Below are 14,911 nucleotides of genomic sequence, written 5' to 3'. Positions count from 1 at the left end.
GGAGAGAACAGCGGAGAGAGCAGCCATGCTTGCAGTCATCTTGAGATAACGAAGCTGATTTTCTCGTGATAACTGGTTAATTTATCCCATCATCTCGAAGACAAAAGGCTGATTTCAGGATTATTATGCTGATGTGTGACATCACTGCCATGACTGTCGGAGGATCCGTGAAGTTGCAGCCGGGCTCGTCTGACCTGTACGTTTTCTCTAACAGAAGGACACTTTTCTTCCCGTGTCAGACTTTGATTGAAGTCCAGTCTGATGCATCAATCAATAACGGGTACTTCTTGATCTGACAGCTTAAATCGGCCGCCGCCGCTGTGAAAACACCATCTGTGCATGCTGATCACTGAGAAGTAACACGAGGAAACAACCTTTTGTTTTCTAGTGATTATCTCTTTATCTCAATAACCAAACTTATTTTCTCATTAATAAAATAATTAACTTGTGATCCTGAAACAACAGCATTTTAAAGCTCTCTAGTGCTTTAGTTTGAAATCTCTGAAGAACGACCTTTTAAATATTCAACAATAACATGAAACAGTTTATCTGTAGATCATTCACAGAACACTCTTTACTTTAGGTACTTTTGATGGTAAATACCTGAAAACTCTGTTCAGTGCAAAATATTTTAGAAACAATTCTGATCTTTTTTTTTTTTAAATGCTGTGAGCACCACAATTTAAATTATTTTAGCTTTAATTTTATTGGCGAGGAGGCAAACATTTCTCCAAACTCGGACAAATAAAACAACTATCTGTCGTTATATTCCGCTTGACGTAAGAGAGGGACTCGTTTTTTTGTTTTTTTTTGGTAATTTGGGTGAAGTTGAAACTGGTGCGTTTGAATGATCTTTTGAATTTTAACACAACTTGACAGCAAAGGTTTGAAAATCTATGTACTTATGTAACATGTGCTTTGTGCTTCACTGGCTTTTTCTTCACGGATGTATTGTTCTTCACCTCAATGCTCCCGACAAATACAGCAAACTCGTGTCAAAGGCTGCTGCAAAAAATAAAGGTGCACGTTCATGGGAAAGAAAAAAAAAACGTCACAGTGACGTGTTGCGTCATCGCTGACGATGAGGGTGAGAACAGAGGGACAACGTGTCGGGAGGTCGAGCGGTTTTAGACCCGACTGCACTTTGACTCTGAAGTTTCATTGAGCCACATTTTATTTTTGAAGGCCAGTTAATCTTTGGAAGTTTATTGTAAACGTCTACAGTCATTAGTTTACATTGTAAATATGTTTGTGTGTATACAGCTGTTCATGTGCCTGACTGCATGGCTTTACTGGCTGGATCGAAGGAGGAAAGAGTCGAACTGAAATCAAACTGAAGTTGATTTTTGACATTTAATCCTTTACAACTGCAGTCCACTTCATCATGTAATGTTTGTCTTTTCCTTTGTTACATTACTTCACATATTCATGGTTGCGACGTGAGAAATCGGCAGCCAGCGTCTCACAGTTTATCAAACTTCTTCTCCTTTTTGTGCTCGTTGAGTCAAAAGCTGCTTTTACTTTGAATGTTCCCAGAATGCACTGCGCATTATTTGATGTGTACATTTCCTTATTATGTAATAAATAAAATGTTTTACGATCCTGGAAGTCTCCACACATGTCATGTCTTCTGTCTCTCTGCTTTGCATTTGGATGAGAGTCGCTGCGTCGTCACAGTGAGGTTATAACAGTCAGGATGTCAGAAGTAACTTTTTAAACTCATCATGATCGAACGGTTGATTTGTTCAAAAGAATGAATCTTTTGGATGAATAAACTGATTCATGGTTCCTTAAAGGGCTAGTTCACCCAAAAATGAAAATTCAGTCATGAGGCTTGTTCGAGATGAACTCTTTGATAGTAGATGAGATCACACGGCCACGGCAGGAGGCGGAGACAAAAGGCTGCAGTCAGTTTGTAGCAGATTTCAGAGAATAAACAGGAAGAGACACTAACATCCTGTACAATTACATAGAAATGTAGTATTTTATACAACACGTGTTTGTCAAAATTAAGAGCCAATCAGAGCCTGTCTGGTCAGCGATCAGGTGACAGCCAGGCGTGGAGAGCAGCTGCAGCGCCTCGATCTCTTGAGGTTATTGTTGCCCACGTGTGCGTGACGTCAGAACAAGTCCGACACAAATCTAAGCGGCGTGAACATTCTGCACAGGCCTGCCTCGTTTTGAATGCAGCTGTTATCTGCTCACCATCACACTGACTGAACATCAGGTTTATTTTATTAGTCCACAAAACTCCAGCAGTGTTTTGTGGACTACAAAACTAAACCTGACCTTCAGTCAGCATGAGGGTGAGTAGATAATGACTGAGTTTTCATTTTTGGGTGAACTATCCCTTTAAAGTGGAAGAGTTGCTTCCTGGAGAAATCAGAGGGAGGAAACTTTGAGAAAGTACAGGAAAAAAGAAAGTGCCTCTTAATTTGGAAACCTGTTTGCTGATAATTTGACTCGTGTGTTGATTCATAAAACACAGAATTGTTAAAGAGTCCAAGATTTTTAGTCCCTAGTCTGGTTCAAGCTCCAAACCTGCTGCATCTTAGATTTCCCATAATGCAACACCTCCAGTTTGTGACCCTGGCTTCTTGTTAAAGATCTTCAAAAACAATCAAAATCAACGCGCACTTTACTTTTCAAATCTCACTTACTTGAGCGCTGAGGCCTGTTAAAAATCCGTCCCTCCGTTTTGCACGCCTTACCTGTGGCCAGTTCACCGCGTCAGCAGCGTAGCCCAGACGTTCCCCCCTTCATCCTCCAGCTCCTCTTGATGTTCCCTTGGTTCTGTAATCCCTCCAGCATGTTCTGGGTCTAAGCTAGAGTCTCCTCAGGACGTCCAGGAAGCAGGTCCTCTCCATTCTCTTTCTGGATGTCTGAGCCGCTCACTCTGTCGCTGGGACGAGACCAAAACCGCGCTTTTGTCTTCAGCCGGAGTGGCAGCAGCACCGACGGGCAGACAGCAGCTCTAATATGGAACTAAACGCAGCCCACGAGTCTCTGGAGGCTGGAAGTCACCCAGCTCTTACCAGTCAGGAAGAAGCAGGTCAGCAGTCAGCCTCGGCTTCTCCTGCGTGCCCAGACTGCGTCAGTGATTAGACTGTTAATCAGTCTGATAAATTATTTTAAGAAGAACCCTCTTGATCTTGCCTTCTCTGTGGATTTCACCCCCCCCCCCCCCCCCATGTTTTCCCTCAAACTGCTGGAACGGAGAGAATAAAGCCAGATTATGGGGTGAACTGATGAGTCTTTTTTTAGAAAGAATGTGGAGGACTGCTCACTTTTGTAAAGCTGTTTATGTAACAGCAGACAGCACTGTTCCACATGAAAGCGCTGTTACAGCATCACATCGCTGCTCGCTGTGTGGCTCCTGACATTTCACTCTGCTACATGAAAACAATTTGTTCAGGTTCCCCGTTTATTCGCCGCCGCCGCCGCTGCTGCTGCGATGGCACAAAAACCTGCCTTCCTGGTGACCCCCGTCATGTGTGATTTTCATAACCCCGAGTCAGATTAATGTGTTAGCGAGCCAACCTTCGCTTCATATTTCAGATTCAGACAGATGGCTCTCTTTTTTTTTTTAAATGACTAAGAAAACCAAAGATGGAGCATCTCTGACGTCAGCCACAGCTGTCTGAGGGGATGATTTAAATGTTACTGTTTGTTAGAGTCTTAGTCAGTGACTAGAGACTGAAAATCTAAATTCTCTGCAGCTCAGAAGGGTCCCGAGACAAATCTGAGGAGCCGAGAGGTGATTCAAATGATTTTTTATTCTCTAATCTTTGCCTTTTGTGAAATATTGTTTTGTATTTGACCTCTTTTGGCCTTGAACAGAGATTTAAATGAAATTATTTGTGAATTTTAGAGGGAAACTGCTGACAACACCTTTAGTGGAGACGTGCCACCTTAGCTGTATTATAAGCTCATCTTATACTTTTTTAATGTTCAGTCTTAATTTGAAAAGTAACTCATAACTGTTAGATGCATGCAGTGGAGTAAAAAGTTCAATATTTCCCTCTTAAAACTAATGAAATACAAGTATAAAGTAGCATGAAAATTAAATTCTGAAGTAAAGAAGTACTGTGTCTCAAATTGTACTTAAAGGGATAGTTCAGATTTTTTTGAAGTGGGGTTGTTTGAGGTATTAGCTGCACGCCCCCGTTTGTAGAAGCAGCAGGAGTCAGCAATGTGCTGCTGTGGATTTTAGCCACTTAAAAAAGGCCAACCTTAAAAGATCAATGTCGGTTATATTTAGAACATTTTCACCGTTTTAGTTTACGATCAGACAATCTTCTCTGACAGGAAACTGCTGTTCTCACTCTTTCCAAACCAACCAGACTCATTTAATCTTGTTAGACATTAAATACAGGAGTTGCTCGTCCACCTGCAGTCGGTTATTGTGTGACTTCAGTGATTAACCCTTTAAAACACAATAAAGTCAGACAGTAACAAAAGAACAACACAAACAAAGCTGCAAGCAGCGCTGGACGGGCCCTCACGCCCCAGCATCAATCAAATGTGTGAAGTTTGGTGCAGATTGGACCTATAAGTTATAGCAATTTCATTTTTCGTGTCAAAACATCAAAATTCGACGCCACGCCACAGCCACGCCATTCAGCGACAGCTAAATCCTTTAATAACTTTTGGTCACAAACTAGTCTAGATGGCACACACCAATTCTGAAGTCAATGTGATGAAATCTTTAGGAGTTAAAATACAATGTGAGGAAATCACCTAAATTGACCACAAAATTCAAAACGGCCGACTTCCTGTTGGGTTTAGGCTACGAGTCCAAGATATCAGATTAATTTTTTTTACCACAACTAATGCATGTGCCAAGTTCCATGTGCCATAAAGTACATTTAGCCGCTCAAAAATTCAAGTGAAGAGAGGGAAGAATAAGAAATATAATAATAATCTGAGCAAATCCATTAGCGTCCTCCTAACATTCAGTAGTCAGGCCTGTCAGATCGAGGCGGCGGCGGCCCAGCAGCTGATCTGTGAGGTAAAATGACTGATTTTACCAAAGGAGTCTGTTGGCTTTGGATAGAATATTTTTCTTGTATAAAGGCAGTTTCCCATCAGAAAAGCTGTCTGATGATGACATACAGTGAAAATATTCTAAATATAGCATACACATTTTGCTGTTTTATTACAACTTTATTGTCTTAAAAATTCTAATTATGTTTGTTTTAGTGTTACTATTTTAGTATCTTACATGCACTTCCATATACATTGAACTTTTATCAGTTTTAAATGTTCTTTTATTGATGTTCTGTCTGCCTTATATGAGAACATCTAGCAGAATATCCGTCATATATGATATCATATCTTTTATTTGAATGTTATCTGTTTATATACTGCATGTCGTTATCTCCTTTGCATAATTTTTTTTAATGAACTTATTTCTTTTATTAAAATTTTACTAACTGACATATAAAATCATTTTTAATGTTTGCTCTATAAATCTTTAATCTGAAAAACACTTTATGCTAAAGCTTGAAAAAGTGCGATATAAATGAAAGTATTATTATTATTATCTAATTCAGTGCAGCCTTTGCCATATCAAAAGTTGTATTTTTTCAAGCCTACGTGTGGAAACGGCCCCATTGGCCATCATCACAAGACATGCATAAGACTTGATTAAAAAGGATTCTGGGTAATTAAATGTAGTAACATCAGGAGCGGAGACTTGTCCTGAGGGGAGAAACCAAACTGTGCAGGAAAGAAAAGGCAGCAGTCGAGGACTTGTTCTAATCTTTATATACATGATAATTAGTCACCAGTTACAATACACATATTTATATACTACAGGAACACAGATAATACAGGTACTCAACGTGTTTTTTTTTTGTTGTTTCTTTTTTTAATAACCTAACCTGCATGTTGAAGAAGAGCCAATCATGGGGTTTGTCTTCAAGCCTGGAGGACAAGAAGGACAGGGCTGCTGGCCCTCAGTGGTCTTACACCGTCCCCCCAGCCTCCCCTCCCCTCCCACTGACCGACATTTGAACAGAGGTCACAGAAGTCTCCGAACTCCAGGCGATCTTTTCAAATGTGCACAAACTGCTGAGGAATGCCGATACGACTGAAAAGTCCTGCCTCCTTCATCACGGCTTTTAAAGAAGAAAGCTTCACATTCGTTTTCCCCCGGACCTGCAGCTCATTCGAACTCCAAAACTGTCCGCTGACTTCTCACACGAGGTGTAGGAGTGAGTTAAGTGTTCCTCACCACAGGCGGCACATTATGATTCATAATCCTATTCTCTATGGGGAAAAATGAATGAGAAACTGACTTCAGGAACTCAGCATTTCTTCTCCGTGACCTTTCGAGTATGGCTGACAGGACTACGATTTTGTTGCATCCTTCAGCAGAAGACAAACCCGCAGAGAGCCTTTTAATGCAACGTCATTATTGCTTACAGAGAAAAAGAAAAAGCTTTTTTGTGTACATAGACACACAGTGCAGATTCATGGAGGGCCCTATAGTTAGACAATGATTATTATGGGACAGCAGAGCTCAACTTCTGCTTGCTTTCATCGTCTCGGGGAGGGGAAACATCCGACTCAGAGGAACCTTCAGTGCAAGCAGAGCGCGAGTGAGGGGAGGGAGTGTGGGTTATCTCGAGCTTAGGTAGACGATTTGCCACAAGGAATTATGGTAAACTTTTTTATGGCTCATACAGTGACAACTTCTGGCGATTTGCAGTATGATGAATAACACTACCTGTAACTAATTCTCTGGGGGGTTTTTGTGAAGGTTTTTGGTGAAAAAGCAACCCATGGATCCTTGTCACTGAGCACTGTTGTGGTGCGTCTCTCCCTCCAGAGTGCAGCGCAGAGCTTCACATCAACACTGAAGACCCGCTGTGAGACTACATCAGTCATTTGAAGAAGAAAAAAAAATCAACAGTGAATCACAGGAGACAGAAAACTACTGCTGTACTGCACAGCTGCTCCGAGGCGTGGCCACGGGTTCGACATGCTTCTGTCTGTGCAGAGCAGCACCGAACTGCTGCCATTAACGAAAAACCACAGGACAAAAGGATCCTGTTATAATGACAAAGCATCTGGTTGGTCTGAATGGTTTTCACACCAGAAATGAACTCCAGAGTTCACTCAACAGCAGTCCGAGACCACTCCTCTGAGGCGGACCAGGAAGCAGTTGTTTGGACCACGGTACAGTTCACATCCAGTGTTTGGGCTGCTGAACGCACCGCATCAACAGGGTCAACGCTCCAGGACCCTTTGAGTTAAATTTGTTGACAACTATTGTATGGATTGCCTTGTAATTTGGTAAAGAAATCTATGTTCCTCTTGTAATAACTTTGCTGATGCCTGTTTTCATCAAACTTGATCAACAAGTTTGTCCATTTCTTGGTTTTTTAACCAAAACTTGCCTAAACTGTACTTTATGTTTAGTCATAATTAGATAATGACAGCATACTAATACGTTAAAATAAGGGCCCTTTCACAGCTAACTCATTTGTTTCAAGTAAAAACAACAACCCGAACCTTAGTTCAGACTTTGGTTTGGACTTTCAGGTGTGAAAGATGGTGACCATGGTAAATATTATACCTGCTTAAAGCTGAAAAGATGATGATGATGGTTGAGTCTCACTCCCAGGTCATCAATTCTGACATTCTGGGTTTGACTGATTGACGAATTTCAATCTTGCGTCGTCAAATAGCAACATTTTGGGTTGAATCGATTGTTGAACTTCCTTACCAGATCATGAGATGCTGACATTCTGTGTTGGATCAGTTGTTGACTTTAATTTTCAGGAGGTCAAATACCAACAATTTCAGTTTGATTAATTGATGAATTTCAACCCAGGTCTTCTAAGACCAGTGTTTTTGGTTGGACTGACTGTTCAGTTTCATTCCCAGGTCATCAAATATCGACATTTTGGGTTGTATTGATTGTTGAATCCCATTCCCAGGTTTACTTCTATTGATGTTGGATTGATCTTAGAAATTCATTACCAGGTCATCAAATACCAGAGTTTTGGATTGGACTGAGTGTTAAATTTCAATCCCATTTCAAGTGGTCAAATACTGACATTTTGGTTTGGATCGGTTATTTAATTACAGCCCCAAGTCATTAAACACAGATGTTTTGGATTGGAAGCTCTTCCTTGCTCTGATTGGTTGTTTTCGTTCAGGTATGCAGGAGCGATGGGAGGAGCCAAAGGAACTGATTTTTTTTCATGTAGAACTGTCATGTTATAGTGACAGTTTCAGCAAATATGACAGAAAGTTATTTTTATAAAAATTAACCACTGAACCTTCAACATTAGCATTTTAGCACTGCTCTTATAGAAAAAGTTTCTTTTGGAACAAGTCTGTTTTTTCTGGTTTAGATTTCTTTTGATTCTCCCTGAGCTGTTTTGCTCATTACCAGATTTGACATAAGCATATTTAACCATTCTCCGTGTTCATAACCACAGGTAAACACTCCTGATACAAGAAAACTTTGTCATTAAAACAAGATCCTGAGAAAATCCTGTCGCAGCTCTGCTTCTTTAAGGTTTACTGCTCTGTGTGATCCGTGTAACAGATCTAAATCAGTCATCTAAGACTTGCAACACCATGGCTCTGCTCCGTTTTTACCGAAACACCACAGCAGCTCAGTTCACTCGTGTTCCTCATTTCTAATCAACATCATGCTAATCATCTAACACCTGCAGAGTTGGAATGAAAACCTACGAACTACTGATATAATCTGATTGGCAAGATGTTTTTTTTAAGGCTGGTACTGATACAACATTTTAAATCAAAGCTGCAGATTGGAGATTTTAAGCCGATAATCAACATCTTTATGTATCTTTTCCCCAGATTTTTTTATTCATGTCAGGGCAGGAAAGCAAGGGTGAAAACAGCAGCTAGGCCACGATAGGACACTACAAACTCTTCCAAGTGAAAGCCAGACTGGTTCAACACTTTTATATACTTTAGCAGCTCTTGAAGGCAGAGGCAGGGTTAATAGACTGACGCCTCTCAAGCGGTTCAATAACATCATCCTCGCATTCCACCTCAGTCTGGTGGCGGGAGATTTGGGAAAGTCAGTATCTGGCCCAACAGTCGGGCCTCGTGAAGCATGGATTTAAACCACTGATTTACAAGACAGAATTATTATATGTACACTCCTCCAGCACTCGCTCAACTCAAAATTAGTACTCATAATATACATACGCATCCGTGCCTAAGTGAATATCTTAAATTACTGTGATTTCCTTTGTTTTCTGATACTTAACCCGTCTTCTTCGGGTATCGACCGGCGCTTCCGGAGACGATGACTGCAGTGATTCTTCCACAAAAGGATCCAGCGGCTTCAGTTTTTTTGAGTGTCTCGACAGTACATTCCTCATAGATAGATAGATAGATAGATAGACAGATGCCCCCCGGGAAAGAAGAATCTCCCAAAGAAACACCACCAACGCGTCGACCCACTTCGCCGAGTCTCTGGGGACGTTCTGGGACTTTAGAGGTACATTCTGCTCCACTGACAGTCTGACGCTCTTCTTCTCGAGTCAGTCCACGGGACGGGTACGGGAGAGTGAAATGAAACAAGCAGAGCTCTCCATCTACCAGCAAGGCCCAAAAAAAAAAGGGGGAGGGAGGTGATGGCCGTCTATGTCAACCAGTACCTGATGTCTCTGGGTGTTTCATCAGTGACTGGGCCAGGAAAGTGGAGGCACGATTTACAGAACCTGGTCATTATAAACACCCTGATGTTTGGAAATTCACTGCATCAAACAAATAATAGGGATAAAGGAATGACGCTGTTACATATATTAGGGAATGTTAGGGAATAAACAATGTGACTGTTTGATAAACCCCATCCCCAACGGCATAATATTTTTTAGCCTTTCAAAGTCAGAAACACGAGGAGTTCAGAAATCTATTCAAGTCCAGATGAAATGGCATTTCGTAAGTATCTAGCTTCCGTATTGTGACGTATTTCCGAGCAAACCAGTAAAGGCAGGTGGCACGTAACAGGAGAAAAAGTGGGCGTAGCACAACCCAATGTAACATGTTGTAGCTAGCCAGCTAACTAGCTCTGTGCCGCTAAAACTTGAAGATTGATTGATGAGTGGATGTCTCGATATTGTTGGTTGAAATCGAATGGCTGAAGCCTACATAAGCACAGGTCATATTTTGTTTTTACAGAAAACCTTTTAAGATTTTGATATAAGAAGATGAAGAAATTGATTTTCTTTTCTTTTTTTTTTTTGGGGGGGGGGGGGGTTGTTCACATATTGTTAAATAGGAGCACAATATGACCAAAAATGTGCCTAATTATCTGCCTAACTAGCTTACTAGCTACTCTGATAATGCTAACGTAGCATTACCTCCAAAGTCAAACCAGAATATCATTCACCAACTACAACATTTTGTGGTGTTCCACGTTAGAAAAGCCCCCCTTCAGGACTGGGGCGTCTACTGTTAACTATTCACTCACAGCAAGCTGGTGTTTGATGCTAGCAGCTAGCTACATCTCAGTGTAAGGTTAGCAGCTCTGCTCTGATTTATGAAGGGTTACACTCACTCAAACACTTCAATTAGTCCTCCACTCAACCCTTTTTACTTGTACCATTAAAATATGACAGCAAATTGTTTGAGAAAACATAACTTAAGCATAAATCGCACAAATCGTGAAGCCATTAAGGTAAGCTAGCATCCAGACGGGGTCATATAAGAACAACATATTTGTCTAGTCTTACATTTTTTTCATCACATTACTAGCTCTACTGTCAGTACAAAAACAATGCTGCTTCTTTACTTCCATGTCTTCTACATGGATCATCAGCTTATGACAATGCTAACTTTTAGCTTCAGTCTTTTAGCATGATGTCATTTAAAGTATATAGCCATCAAAGGTTTATTCAAGACCCTTTTTATTAATAGAGTTCTTGTTTCAAAATCAACCAGACACAGAGTTGTAAAGCAACTCATAGAGCTAATGCTAATTAGCTAGCTAGCTAGAATAGAATAAGCTAGCAGAAGCTGCCATTTCAGCTAGCTCTGTTGGTTGCCAGCCTGAAATGAGAACATGCTTTTTGTTGACAAGCCATTATTGTTTTCAGCTGTATATGTGCCATATGAGAATCAAAAGCTTGACAGCCGTAGCAACAGTAACTAAGGGGGGTGGGGCTTAGAGAACAGTCAGCTGCTGCCACAGAGAATTAAATATATATCAGTGAGAGGAAATGGGAGCATTTTTGTTACTTTAAAAGTGAAAATGAATGATGGATTTAGAAAATTTGGGGGAATGTGGGACACGGTTTACGCGGGATTTCATAATTTCATAGCAACTGTGTGGTTAGTTAGTTTATAGTCATCAAGTACGGTTAGATAGAGTAATGATATTGTGCATACTCAAAAAGTCTTTCCACAGATTAGTCTCGTTAAGTTGCTGTTATATTTTATTATATAAATTAAGATGATTACTATTTGATGATGATATAGTTGTTTGTTAATTATGAATGGACTACCTGCCATATTTGTTTTTTTATGTATATATGAAACCAAGATGCAAAACTTGCTTCTATGTCTTAGCTAGATGATGAGTACATTCTTATGAAAGGTGACGTAAAGACTGAGTTTGAACAATCCTATGACTTGCTAACATAACTAAAGTGCAGCACTGTCAGCAGAGTGTTAGACAGCAGAGAGGGGCCACTCCATTGATGAATCTAGATCAGATCAGAGAAAGATCCAATTATAAAGGCGGTGTGGGGCCATGGGAGCCAGCCTCAGAGGATTACACTGGCAGCGGGAGCGATCTTGCAGTGGGTGAGGATGACGGGGATGTTTGCTGTGTAATACTGTATTGTTGCAGAAGGGCTGTTAACAACACAACTTTATTTAAAGAGGTGCATAAATCTGCAGATTCTCCTGAAGGGATATAAAGCTTAAAGGACATATTGGGAAATATGCTCATTCATCTTGTTCAGGAGAAGTTTGATACCACTCTAATGTGTGCACACTAAATATGAAGCTACTGTATAGACAGTTGCTGGTTAGTTTAGCTTAGCATAAAGACTAGAACGAGCTCTATCCAAAGGCTCCACTGAACAGCACACCTCTAAAGTTCACAAAAGGGCACAATCCTGGCAGGTTCCAAAGTGGGCTAACCCCGACTTTAGCCTAGCTTTAGCTTGTGGGCCCTGTTCTGAAGCAAGGTTAACCAAAGTTTGAGGAGTTATCCCCTGAAAATTGACTAAACCCTGGGCTAAAAGGTGCCAGTGTGAAACATGGCTAAAAGATCAATGGTTAAGGACACTTAATCCTGGGCAGTGTGAAAAACGTTTGAGCACAGTAGATGCTGCTTGTTTAATCCATCCACAAACAGACAAGGGCTAACCGCAAATTGTTGGCTAATTTAGCTAGCAGTTTCCCCTTGCTACAAGTTTTTAGACTGGAAGACAACTGTTGCTAATTTTGAAATGAGAACCCTATAAAGAGCTCTTAAATATGCATCTACCTGCTACAAATATTCTACTAAAAGACAGAAGCTAAAACTAACTGTTTTAACTTTGAACAGAACCAAGCTAGCCATTTCCCCCCCCTGCCCCAGTCTTTATGCTAAGCTAAGCTAACCAGCTGTTGGAGCTATGGTTGCGGTTGTGTTCCAGGATGCCTAAACACATGGAGTTCAACTCAGCCTTAATTCCTTAATTCGTTCAGGTGTGACCGCTGCGCAACTCAACCTAATTAGTATGCAAAAGATTGCAATGTGATTGGTTCTATGCACGTTAGATTTCTGTTTCCTGTGAGACAGAATGGTGTCGCTTAACACAGGAAATTAAATCCGGTCTCCCATGTTTAAGTGCAACGTCTGACTTTTTGTCTATTGTTACTTATTTCAACCCAAACTATTATCTTTTCTTAACTCTAACCAAATAGTTTGGGTGCCGAAGCATATCCAAACTAAACCTAACCAAACTGCGACCATTTCCCATAGCAGTAAGCAGGCACATACTTTGGCTGTAGCTTACTTTTTAGCTGACAGACATGACAGTGGTATCAATCTTCTGATCTAACTCTTGCTAACTCTTTAAACTATTCCTTTTCAGTGGCACAGAGTCATAAGATGATCCAAATGAAAGCACAGGCCAGACTTTTAGGAATTGGTGAATATGTGTAAAGGATGTAGGCTTTAGTAACACACATGAAAGGCACGTGTTCTGCAGCTTTCGACTATCCTGGCCCAACGTTAAATGGTTTGCACTTATCAAACCTGCTGGAAATGTTTCTGTTCTGTGGGTTTTGCGTAAAAGAAAATACACTTAAGAACTTGCAACAGCTATGTGGCCCAATAACAACTACAACAAAAAATTTTAAATACCCTCCGCCCCACCAAAGACGACATTATCCCAGGAGTGTATCTCCATCTGGAATACTGGACTACACGAAGCATTTATTCAGGTAAGTGACTGCTTATCTTTTATAATCTGGTGTTAAGTGCTTTTATCTGTGGACAAATTGTGGCTGGATAATGGCAGGGTCAGTGACTGCATGGGAGGGCGAAGAACAGCATGTGCCTTCAGTCCCAGAAACCAGGAGCGACAATTGTTCCGGCCTCCCCTGTGAACTTTATTCATCTGCCACCAAAGGATTGCTGAGGGGGGGGGGACAAAGAGGCAAGCTGGGCCATTAGAGCTTAATGTAATGCTCGGTCGCTCGACGTCCTCGACAGCGAGACAAAAGATGATATGTGTCACCTCAGACTGCATTTACACCTGACTTGGCAACATTTAATAAAAGGAAAGAGAAATGATGCAGTCAACCTCTTTCTCTTTGCTGGTAAGGCTAGATGGCTGTCCTTTCTGTTGGACGCACAGAAAAATCTCTGTGGATGAGTCATTCAAGTGATGACGCTGCCCAAAAGTCTTGTACTTTTGGATTATGGCTGTTTTTCACGGTTCGGTCAGCACCCTTTTGCTCCAGTGAAGGCAAATCTTAATGCTACTCTACAGCTACAGTGACAAGAGTGTCAATTCAACTTTGAAACAGTTTGGGAACTAGAGCGCGACCCCATTCATCAGCTTGGCCAATAATTTCGGCTAATATTAGGGCCCGTGTCCACATAGCGTTTATTCTGAGTGCCAGCATCTTTTTTTTTTTGTTGTTCCCAATGAGGGGAGAGCGTCTGTGGCCTGGCATCTTTTTTCAAAGTGTCAACTCTGTGTTTTGGTTTGAAAATCTCTTAACTTGTCAGAAAGGCGCTGGTGTTGCTTTTTTTTTCACTGCAACCAATCACACATAAAATGGGGACTCATCCCCCTGGTAACCAAGAAAATGGAGCCCTTTTCTATTTTTCTGATATAAAACTTATCTTTGTAGAGGCTTATATATTGTCTGGTAAGTATCAAGAAATTCCAACCTTGCTAATGCTGTTGTGGCTAAAGTTCCTGCAGCCAGGTTCCAAAATCTTGAGGAAAGCCTTCAAAGAAAAGTGGAGCCTGTAATAACACCACGTGGGTGGAAACAGTTTAAAGAACCAATCCAAAGCCTTTAGGTTGACCCTTGATATCAGGGTGGGGATCACGCGCACACTACTGAAGGGGGTATCGTTTCTGGTAAGGCGAGTCCTTGAGAAAATGTAAGGGGCACATAGGTTTGTTGGGGTCATTAAGCAACTACCTTGCATTTAGAAATCTTCAGACAATCGGTAGCAAGATCTCCGTCACGTGGTTCTGGTGTATATTCTTACTTCTTCAGCAATCAAAATAAATGCTGAAATCAAATTTTTCTTTCTACCTGAGAGCAACGCTTTTTCTTCCTGTCCAAAATAGATCATTTCCATCTGAAGACACTGCCGAGAGTGTGGAGCGACCAAGCATATAAATTAACCGTGTGTTCAGACTGAATGCAAACTGAATTTTTGCCACAGCTA

Source organism: Lutjanus erythropterus, chromosome 11 (genome assembly GCF_056507025.1).
Source record: "Lutjanus erythropterus isolate fLutEry1 chromosome 11, fLutEry1.hap2, whole genome shotgun sequence".
In the NCBI taxonomy this organism is placed as follows: domain Eukaryota; kingdom Metazoa; phylum Chordata; class Actinopteri; order Lutjaniformes; family Lutjanidae; genus Lutjanus; species Lutjanus erythropterus.
This window is presented reverse-complemented; position numbering follows the sequence as displayed.